General features: G+C 33.5%; 1 pseudogene; it reads right to left on the bottom strand.

The window, feature by feature from the left end:
* Positions 1 to 367: 367 nt before the first annotated feature.
* Positions 368 to 3,086, bottom strand: LOC120203387 (annotated as a pseudogene).
* Positions 3,087 to 11,599: the final 8,513 nt, after the last annotated feature.

The raw sequence follows: 11,599 nt of genomic DNA on the forward strand, positions 1-11,599 counted from the left end.
CCAAAAGGAAAAAAAAAGATAACGCCCAATAAATATTTGTCGCATAACATGAACATCCGTTCATCTTCTTCCGTATTTTCATTAAAGCACAGGGAATAAGATCAAAAGATAAGGGATTGTATTGAATTTGATTCCTTTATGGGGCTTTCCTGGTTGGCACGGTGAGAATCCAATGGACAGAGTTGGCAGAACAAAGCAAAATATAAAACACTATGTATAGCCATAGCCACTGTGCTCAACATTACACAGGGCCATATTTCCTGTATACAAGGCAAAAAAACTTCAATCTACACATGCTTGAAGCCAGAGGGAGACGGCCAAAGAGCCAAAGATATTCTCACCTCCTCCGAATAATGAATATTACAAGTTAGCATCAAACAGGTTTCTCCGGGTCGCAGCTATTTCGAGTTTTTGAAGGAAAGGCAGTGACCGACGTTAGAATTCGGATTACGATATCCCCCTACGTATCCTGCTGCTTAAGAGGGATGCCTTCGCCAAAACCATCCTCTTCTTCATTCTTTAACGTCCTCATTGACAAAGATGTTGACAAACCTGGACCTGATTAAACGTAATTCATTAGCACGATAAATGTTTCTTAACTACGTAAAACATTCTTCCTCTTCCAACAGGAGTTCATGATTCAGGGTTCCTGAGAACATACCATCAACCATATCTTTGGTTTTATGCAGAAGAAAAGTTCCTGAAAGGATTGTCATGAACCCGCATATCTCTGTTATGATCTGAGTTGGACTCTGCCCATCCCAGTCCTGATATAAGAAGAATTAAACTTCAATCAGGTAATTTCAAGTTCTGTCCAAATAAAAAACTGAGATATAGAATGCAGTTATCAAGTAAGCTGCTCAAACTTCAATTTAAAAGTAAAAGGAAGCAGCTGTAAAGGCGCAGCAGCAAACTAGAACATCGAGGGAACCAAATAGGAGGTCACTTTCATATCATAACAGTCATAAACAGGGCCACTATATGAAGGAATTGCCAGAATCACCAAAAGATTCCGCACTGCACATAAGAGTTCCCTTCCCCTAAAAAAAGCATACATCATACGTATCGGGTTAAGCAACTTGTTGCATGCTGAAGGCAATTTAATTGAGATAATGCCTGAAAAAGGCTTGTGGGAGGTGATAGGCAGTATCAAGATATTTTGAACATGATAGTAGCTTTTTTGAACCATTCTGATACCATCAATGACTAGAAAATTACCTTAAACATGATTACACTAGCCAAAATGGTCAGTGAAGTAAACATAACATAGTATATGGGAGAAACCTCAGTAGTGTTGAAAGTATCAAGTGCATGCAATTATGAAGAAAAAATACAAATAAAAAAAATCAAGGTTTGAGGAAACTGTTTCCCAGAGAAAGAAAATCATAAATAGATAAATTTCAACTGATTTAATGTTTAGACCAATGATACAGAAAACCATATACAAGAACATTCATAAGCAATTTTTGACATGAAAATGAACAAGGCTTCCATTTAAAATGATAATATTACATTCTCTTTGTTTTCTTTGTTTGAAGGGCCATGTCAAAATTATTCATGAGAAAAGGGCAAGAGTATACATTGAGAGAAAGAGAGAGTAACAAAAGGGAAAAAAAGAAAAGTAACCATTACCTTGTTTAAATAATTCATTTGGGTAAGAACGCAAGCAATCACAACTAAAGTAAGGCCCATGTTTAATTCCTGAAAAGGTTAACTTCAAGACAATACCAACTGCTTTAACACTCATCACCAGTCAAAGGCCAATATTAGAAATAACCATCAGGTGGGGGGATAACATCGGAATGAAAACAGAAATAAGTCATCAACAGCTTAGTATTGATGCATACAGAAATAGAACTGACAAGAGAGCAAACTCCAATGTAAACCATAATATGTGTCTGTCCATATTGTGGAACAAATTGGAGTATAAAAACAGCTGTTAAGACCAAAGCTGTGTAAAGCAGAAACCCTGAAAGAAAGACCAAAGAGGAACTAAGATTATTTTCTTTAATTGCAGTTCAACAATTTACAGCAGAAAATATGTAAAGAGCTAACAGCAATATTATTAAGAAAATGAAACCTGGCTCTGTAGCAAGATCCCAAACTTTGTAACTGATTCAATCTGACGTTCTTGGGGAGCATGCAATACAATTGTTGTGGAGCCTACAACACACAAAACACAACCAAGAATCCTAAAAGTATGTAATCTTTCCCCCAAAATGACATGTGCAAGTGCCGCACTGCAAGAGAAACGATGATTAGCTATCAACAATAAAATCTCAAACCTAAATTTGAGTAAAAAATTACATTGTCTGATAATGATGCTGAGCGAACCTAGAGGAGTGACCAGTATAGCTGGTGCAAATGCATAAGCTGCAAAATTAGCAATTTCACCCACGACCACTGTTGCAAAACCAGTTACCAGTGTTAAAGTAAACCACTTTCTTCTTCAACAATCATGAACCTCAAGCAACCAAACAGCTCATTAAATTTAAAGATAATGCAGGGTTTAATTAGTCCTTATAAGTACAGAATGAAATAATATATTTTTCTATATATGCATGATACACAATTGAAAAGCGCATCCAGTTTTTAATTCCTGTTAGATAGCATCTATAAGATCATCTTTCAGGGATAATATCTGAAAATAAAAAAGTGAAAAGGAACATAAAGAAAGAGTTTTCAATATGAATGAAAAACCCAAGAGATATGAAGTTAATGATCAATGAGAAATCTATAAAACTTACTTGTTATCATGCCTGCCCACCAAAGCCGCTCAAGCAAGTAAGAATACCCTCCAACTCCAGCATAAGAACCAATAAAACAGTTTCATTTTAGCATAAAATAGCAATTCAGTATAAAACTTTGATGGAATTGCAGTACCTGCCCTGTTGCCAGAAGCACCAGCTTTCTTCAAACCCTTTTTCTTAACGATGAAGCTTGCCCCGATAAATAAACTCGAAGAAAGCGCTAAAACCAACCCCTTAATATTATCCGAGGACATACCCTCGCTCCGCTCTCGGACGACCGCCATACTCTAACCCTAAACGTTTAAAAGAAAATTTTCGAAAACCTTGATTCTCAGGGGAATGCCGCCCTATTCTATTTCACCGGAACATGGACACGATCCTAGATTCGCTCTGAACTCGGAACAAGTCTAAAAAGACGAGTTCATGGATGTAGAAGGGAATCGCAATTCTACCCGAGATTTGAATCCAATTTAAACCGAAACCATGTCACGAGAACACCGGTTAGCTGATTTTGGCCGTATGGTGGGATTTGGTGGGAAAAACATAACAGAAGTAACTGTTTTGAAGGGCTATCTTGGAGAAAGATTTAAAATTATGGTAAACTATATAAATGGTCATTGTTGTTTGAGTAAATTTTGTTTTTCTCCACTGACATTTCAAAAATAAAGATTTAGTCATTAATATAGTCAATTTATAATAAACTAATCACTCGTTGGTAACGATCGTTACCAGGATAATAAATTGCTGATGCGGAGTCGGTGATTATAGAGTAGTATTTATTCTAAATACTCTCAATCATTTAACGCTCAATTATTTTACTACAGTTGTTGGTACTCGAACTCATGACCTCTAGGAATAACAATAATTCTTTTAACCACTGAGGTCGTACGAATTTATTGATAAACTTTCAATTTATGATTAGTAATTAGCTCCATTCATATTTATATCACTACTCAAAGTATTTGCAAAGGCATTTTAGATCAGAATTACAGCTTCTCCTACAACAACAGAGTAAAAAACAAAGGCCAAGCGTATTATAAAACACACAGCATGTAAGATTATTACGTAGTACTAAATTATGCTAGCACCGAATTGGTTGATGACCAAATACAGCACCAAATATTTTAACCGTCTTCTCCACTTGGACACGATACTTAACACTCCCGGCTTCTTCTTTGTCCATGTAAAACGCAACCCTGTCGCCGACACAAAGCCGTTTGCTGCAAACGAACTCTCGCCACCCCTTGGTAAGAACCGGCTTACGGTACTTTTTGTCGTTCTTTCGAGTGTAGATTCGGAACTTCCAAACACGGCGGCGCTCGTCTCGAACATGAAAATCCACCATATGCGCATTGCCATCCAGGGGAGGGAAGGACTTGAGGGACTTGCTGGGGAGGGTCATTCGTTTCTCGATGTCAGTCTTCTTTAGACTCTTTAACACGATGGGTGCCATTGATGAAGGAGGAAGGACTACTTGCTTAAGCTTCTTGATATAGCAGAAACGAAGGGGGGCTTAATATAGAGAAGAGAATATCCCTAGCAATCAGGTTTTCAGTGTTCTGATCCAATATAGATTTTACACGTGGCCCCTGCTTCGAATGTGCGTGGAAAAAAGGTCTCAAAATGATGAAAATATTTGTCAGTCGGCAGTGGGTAGAGCGATTTTGCAGCGGTTTCGGAGAGTGGCTCGCGTTTATCTTCTCTCTTCCTTTCCTATTCACATGTCGATATCGTAATGTGTTAAAGTTGTATATTATAGGCAGGGTTTCAAAAAACGTTCTGAAATCGGGATTTCGTCCGTGATATAGCAGTTTTGCCGCCGTTTGAGTTACCTATTACACCCGTAATAGCGTCCAATAGCGCCCGACGGCCACAATCATAGTAAATTCGAAATAACCGAAAACGTGACCGTGACTACAATTTGAAACCCTGATTATAGGTTCTTTACAATGTTGGTTGATGTATTTTAATGAATAATATTGATATGATATTTAAGTCATGCGTAATTAATTCTCGAATCTGAAATTTTACTTCTGTAGTGAACGGATCAGCAAATAGCTCGAATCGGCACACCTATGAGCCAAGGCAGAGCAAAAGAAACAGTATTTGATGAGCCAAAACATAAGCAAAATAATTAGAACAGTTTTGTCCACTTTTTATTTATTTATATATATTTATTAACAACATTCAATATTTATTTAAGAGTTAATTGCGTCATATGTATTTAAACTGTACTCTCATTTTAAATTAATCCTTAAATTTTTAAATATTTCAATTTCAACCCAAAATATGACTCTCATTCTAAATTAATCCTTAAACTTTAGATCATTTCAATTTCATCCCCAAACTATGGTTCCTAAACTTTTGCATCATCAATTTTATCCTCAAATTCACCCACATATGAATCCGTTTCAACCATAGTTTAACCTAAATTTATATTTTTTCAAACGTATAATAGTATAACTTGGTTTAATGATTTTATTAACAAGGGATATGATTAGTATAACGTATAATTTAGGATTAGATCGAATGTTTAAAAGTTTGGGGATTAATTTAGAATGAAGATCGTAGTTTGGAGATAAAATGAAATATTAAAAGTTTAAGTACTGATTTAGAACGATAGTCATAGTTCATGGATGAAATTGAAATATTTAAAAGTTTAAGGACTGATTTAAAATGATTCATAGATTGGGGATGTATGATGCAATTAACTCTTTACTTAAAAATAAATCGTTCATAATATTTTATCCTCTAGCTCAGGGTCGAATAAAATATCACTGTCCGCTTTGACAATGGCGGCTTGTTCTTTGTCCATGTAATTGTGTAGTAGTAGAAAACTGGGCGAGTCGGCAGTGGGTAGCGCCATTTTGCTATATTTTCTGATTGCCACTCGCGTTCATCTCTGCCTTTTCGGAAAATCAATTTCTTAATGTGCGAAATTTTCTAACATTCGAGAATAGGGATGGATATGGGTCGGCGCGAGAATAAAGGATCTTCCATTCAAGACTCGACTCGATCAAAATAAAATTTTGTTCGATCCGAACCTGACCCGACATATAATTTAGAAATCCGGTCCGATCCGATCTGACCCAAAATAATAAAAAATATTATTTTTATTTAATAAAAATAGTGACTTAATTGAAAAAATATATATATAAGGGTATTATTGTAATTATTTTTAAATATATAAGATAAAATTATATTTTTTTGTGTCGTGTCGGATATTTTTCACCCTAAACCCGACTCCGACCCGAATATCACACTTAAAAAAATCTGACCCGAACCTGATTTTTTAAAAAAAAAACATGACCCGATCAGATTGAGTCGAGTTGAAACCCGTCGGGTTCGGGTCCAATGTCCATCCCTATTTGCGAATACGTCATAGGTGAGGTAATGTTATGCTTACGTCAACATCGAGATTTATTATGAATAGAAGCGGATATTTGATTTAATTAAGTGTAGAAACTTCCATACATGGGACCAACCTTGTGGTGTGTCCAGCAAGAGTCGGAGGTATTTTACTCAGTTTTAGCAATGTACTCGCGCGATGTTTGCCAACAGCGAACAGCCATATCACGCTGACTTGCGTTCAAAAGAGAGAGCAAAGCTAGGAATGAAACTTAATGTAACGGATTTTGATTTATCCAATTTGATGAGGTTGATTTTTTAAAAAAATAAATAAGTTAAATTTGGATTAGGTTAGGTTAGATTTTATAGAAGCTGAAGTCGAATCAAGTCGAGTTCAAAATTTAAAGTAAAAATTCTTCAATTCGATTTGACTCAGTGTAGTAATATAATTTTTATATAAATTTTCGGATAATTGTTATACTGTCATATCTCTATATAATTTTTAGTTAATTCCATATCTTTTTGAATAAAAATATTTTATATATATATGAGACAAGATCCGTTTACACTATGTAAAACTAAAAAGTTTTAAACTTTTTTAAGATCGTTGGACGAGGTGAAATCAAATGTTGAAACTAACAGTAAAAAAATGAAAATATATTCACTGAAAAAAAAACAAAGAATTGATCTTAGCCTTTGATTTTCCCTCATCCAACGATACTAAAAGAACGAAAACTGTTAAATCGTGCATAACTGGAAAAATTTCTGATATTTCTCATATATGAAATGAAAGTAAACATTGGTTTATATACAAGAAGTCTATGAAACTTAAACTAGCTTAACTACTTTAACAAGAAATAACTAACTCTCTAACAGAAAAACTAATCATACAACTTAACAAAAAGTAAAAGAGTTTTAAATATTGTAAGTGGATCCTAACCCTATATATATATAGATATATGACTAGGATCTAATTATATAGTGTAAAACATTTTAGTTTTACACATTTAAATCAATAGTTAAAATTAACTCATTGTTCTTTTAGTGAATATATTATCTTCTCATTTTTTACCGTTAATCTCAGCCTTTGATTTCCCCAAATTCAATGGTCATAAAAAAAGTACAAAACTTTACACTATATATAAGTGGATTCTAACCCATATATGCTGGTTTGTGTAACACCCCATTTTTATCCCAAATTGAAAACCCTATAATTTGGGGAAATTTGTTCAAATACCTAAATTGGACTTAAGGACTAAATTTAAATTTTTAGGAATTTCATTGGCCTTTTTGCAAAGAAAATAAAAATTTTGGGTCTTTACCCGCTAAATCAGATTTACCGTCTCCTCCGTCATTACCCGCTAATTTTGAATCAACCCGTGTTACCGGAATTAACCGTGAGTAATAGTTAATACCTTAGCTCCAATATGTTTTTGACTTTGATTAGGTTAATAAATTATTATTAAATTATTCCGTAAGAATTGGTTTTAGTCTGACCCACTATTCGAGCTGATCGTGGGAGACGTCATGATTGTCGTTATAGTTATTTTGTCAAGGCATGTTTCTGTACGACACTATATTTATTTTGTACTGATCAATTGATTGATTTGAAATTGAAATGAAAGCATAATTGTTTGCATTAGATGCAATTCCGATAAATGCTATGTAATGCATGTTGATCTTTAGGATTCAAACTTTATGTTATGCATTCAAATTATGTGATTATATAAATTTTTTTTATATTTGGATCGGATCATATCAGAAATCAGATATATATCATGTTATAATATCATACTAGACTGAGATTGATAGAGAAAGTTCAGCATGTTCATATGACGGTGTGAATTTCACATCAGAATCCTCCTTTCTAGTCAGACCCCATTTCGGATGATGTTAGTAGAGATGTTATGGAAAACCTACTTTTCGGACGGTGTAAAATGTATGAGTACATATTCATTTGCATATTAATCGGACTGTGAATATTTTTTAATATTTTTTATTGAACCATATTATGTTTTTGACTTGTGATGTGAGACTTGTGACTACTGTACTTTAGAGACACACTAAACCTAATAGCTTACACCTTTATAATTTTTTTCGATACTCGTTGTCGCAACTGACCCCTCGGGGGGAAAGGCTGACCATTTTAAGGTTGGGAGTTACAACGATAGGGTTTTGAAAATGTTTTTTTAAATGATTTTAAGAAATATTGGGAGTCACCACCAACCATTTTAAGTAGCAGTTGGAACACTATAGAAACTGAGTAATTTTAATAAAACATTTTATTTTTATCAAATTACTAGGTTTAGGGTCTTTTAAAACCAGAAAATAGGTTCGGGAGTCAGTTACGTGTGGGGAAGAGTTAGCACCCTAAATCGCCCAGAAATTGGTACCTAGTTGATTATCCTATTTTAAAATTTTAAATTTAGAGTTTGAAGTTTTATTTAATTTTGAAATCATTATAGATGTAAAGTTGAAGAGGGTGCTCGTTTATTAAATCCAATAATGTTCACCCCTAGCATGAATGTAGGAGATCAGTTGTTGTGCCCAATAACCAGACACTGCCTCAAAATTTAAAAAATAAGGGGTTTTGAAAAGGATGTCCATCTACTTCGGGAATTACCAGCAGTCACCCCTAAGCATAATGCGGTTGATACATCATTAACTCCTTATTAAATCAACATTGCCTTGTTATTTGAAAAAGAAATACATTCAATCAACAAGTTTAAGAACCAAATTATGCTAGGTGAGTTTATTAAAGGATTCCTTAACCTAAAGTGTTAGATTATGAAATTAAAGAACCTAATGAAGTCTCTAATATTAATCCTATTATTATTTTTTATCAAATTATTGAATTTCATAATCAATTTGAGCGATCGAGCATTTTCATGCGAAAACCCAAATTGAATCATCCCCTAATTAAGGAACTAAAATGAAAATAAACCTAAGGTGTAGACTGTAATTGTTAACCTAATCAATTATGTCAATTTGGAAATCCTAATTAAAGTTTAAGGGCTAGAATGTAAAAATTCTAAAAGAAAAGTCGAAAAGAAAAATGAAGGACTTAAAATTTATAAACGGTGACATTGAATATCCTATCAAATGTATTTTTGAGGAGAAAATTATAGTCGGATACACTATTAAAAATTAGAAATCAGTCAAAAAGAAAATTGATCAAGCTAGAGGTCGACATATATTGCCTACTCCGAGTGTATTTTCAATGCATTTTTAGTCAATAATTACAAGAGATCCTAAGAACTAGTTGAAACTCAACTCAGTAGAGGGTTTGTTTATCATCTTACTTGCGAAAAAACATATACAAAATATGCTAGCAGAGACTTGGTTCATGTCGGAAAACGACCCCAAATACTCTAACAGCTTTATAAACTTGGACACGATACTCAACACAGCCGGCTGCCTCTTTATCCATGTAAAACGCAACGCTGTCATCGACCCCAAGCTGTTTGCTGCAGACGAACTCTCGCCACCCCTTGGTAAGAACCGGCTTCGGGTACTTTTTGTCCCTTTTGCGAGTGTAAATCCGGAACTTCCAAACGCGGCCGCACTCGTCTCGGACATGAAAATCCACCACGTGCTTATCGCCGCTTAAAGGAGGGAAACACTTGAGGGACTTGCTCGGGAGCGTCATCCGTTTCTCTATATCAGTCCTTTTCAGACGCTTGAAGACGATTGGCGCCATTGATGAAGTACCGAGCTTTTTATGTTTGGTTGAGAGAAAATGGGTGTGTAAATACATATATATAGAGAGAGAAAAAGATCCGAGCTTTCTGCAATTTTTCTTCTATGGGACGCTCCATTTCCCTGCCCAACCGTGCGATTTTCTGTTTCTTGTTGTTGATGATCGAAAGTCTGATTGTAAAGTGGAAAGATAGTGAAAAGATTTATCAATGGGGAGTGAGTCGAGCGATTTTGCTCGAGTTTCTGGTTGCGACCCGCGTTTATCTTGTTTCATTTTCTTTTTGGTTTTATGACGATATTGTCGTTCTACTATGAATGAGTTTACAATTTAATTATTATATTTTAAGAATTTATAATTAGATCATTCTATTTATTGATTGTAACAGTCCTATCACTTTGTCATTAAGTGCATAATATATATTAATTTTTTTAATTTATTATATTTACAATCGACAAATAAATTGATCTTATTGGTAGACGAGAATTTTGAGGTGTTTGTTTGCAAATATAGAGAGAGAAGAATTCTTCTAAGAAGACAAACAATGTATCTGGAAATTAACCTTATCATACGATTGCAGAGGAGATCAAAGCAGTATAACGTTGAAACTTTGGATAGATTTTTATCAATTTTGAGTGGATTTCATGAAAAATGAAATTGAGAAAAAATACGAGAAAAAATATAAACATTTTGATATCAATTTTGTCGCAAATTGTGATACAAGATCGAAATAGTATAGGGTCTCTCCAAAAGAAATGGAAGATAATAGCAATGTCATCTCTCCAAAATAGTTTATCAAATTTTTTATTTTCTAATTTTTTTAAAAAAGACTCTTGGTGATGGGCCATAATTTATCCAATTCAATTCAAAATATTACATATTTTGCTATTATATTAATTCAAAAAAATAAAATAAATATAATTAAAACTTATGAAATTAATTCAAAATATTAAAATAGTTACAATTTTATTTAAAAATAAAAAATTCATTAAAAATATTTAGAAATAGTTATCAAATTAAAAAAAAATTGGTTATCAAACTTAAAGAGCTTAATCACCCCTTAAGTTTGTGTTGATGCAAACTGAAAAGGTTCAGATTACATTTTTTTAGCATTAAAAGGTTTAGATTATTATTATTTAAATTAATCATTGATATTCGATCTATTTACTGACTAATCCAGATCAACTTTTACAAAAACTTATTATGGAGGCGATTCTTCCGACCCAATTTGGTCAACGTTAAAAGGTTCAGATTATTTCACCGTCCATAGTGTCGATGATCATCACAAATAAGATAATTTTAGAAACTTCAAAATGACCAATCTTGCCGCTTCTGGCGAGACTTGGAGGTTTTGTCCATGTACTCTCGCGAAGAAAACAAAAAGAAAAAGAAAACCCTATGATTCTTTATCCATTTTTTATTTGTGGTGACCTACAAATTTGATCACCACCTATTTTCATACTTTCATTTTGATCAATCGATTATTTTTTTTAAAATCATATGTATCTCCTTTTGATCATCGTTAAAATATTAATAGTGATAATGACATAAAATCATAAAATGATGTCACGTCATCTTTAGAAAAAGATAAAAATCATCATGTTAATAAATCTGTTTATTTTTTAACGATAGATAACCAAAATGAAACTAAATATATAACATTAAATATACTTTTAAAAATATAATTAAGTGACTAAAACAAAATTACGGGAATTGAACGACTAAGTACATAATTTATCCTTTAATTCATTATCCTCCGCCACAAAAATTATCCTCAAGCAAACGAAAATTGAACGGCAATCTA

Source organism: Hibiscus syriacus, unplaced genomic scaffold (assembly GCF_006381635.1).
Source record: "Hibiscus syriacus cultivar Baekdansim isolate YM2019G1 unplaced genomic scaffold, ASM638163v2 tig00009942_pilon, whole genome shotgun sequence".
In the NCBI taxonomy this organism is placed as follows: domain Eukaryota; kingdom Viridiplantae; phylum Streptophyta; class Magnoliopsida; order Malvales; family Malvaceae; genus Hibiscus; species Hibiscus syriacus.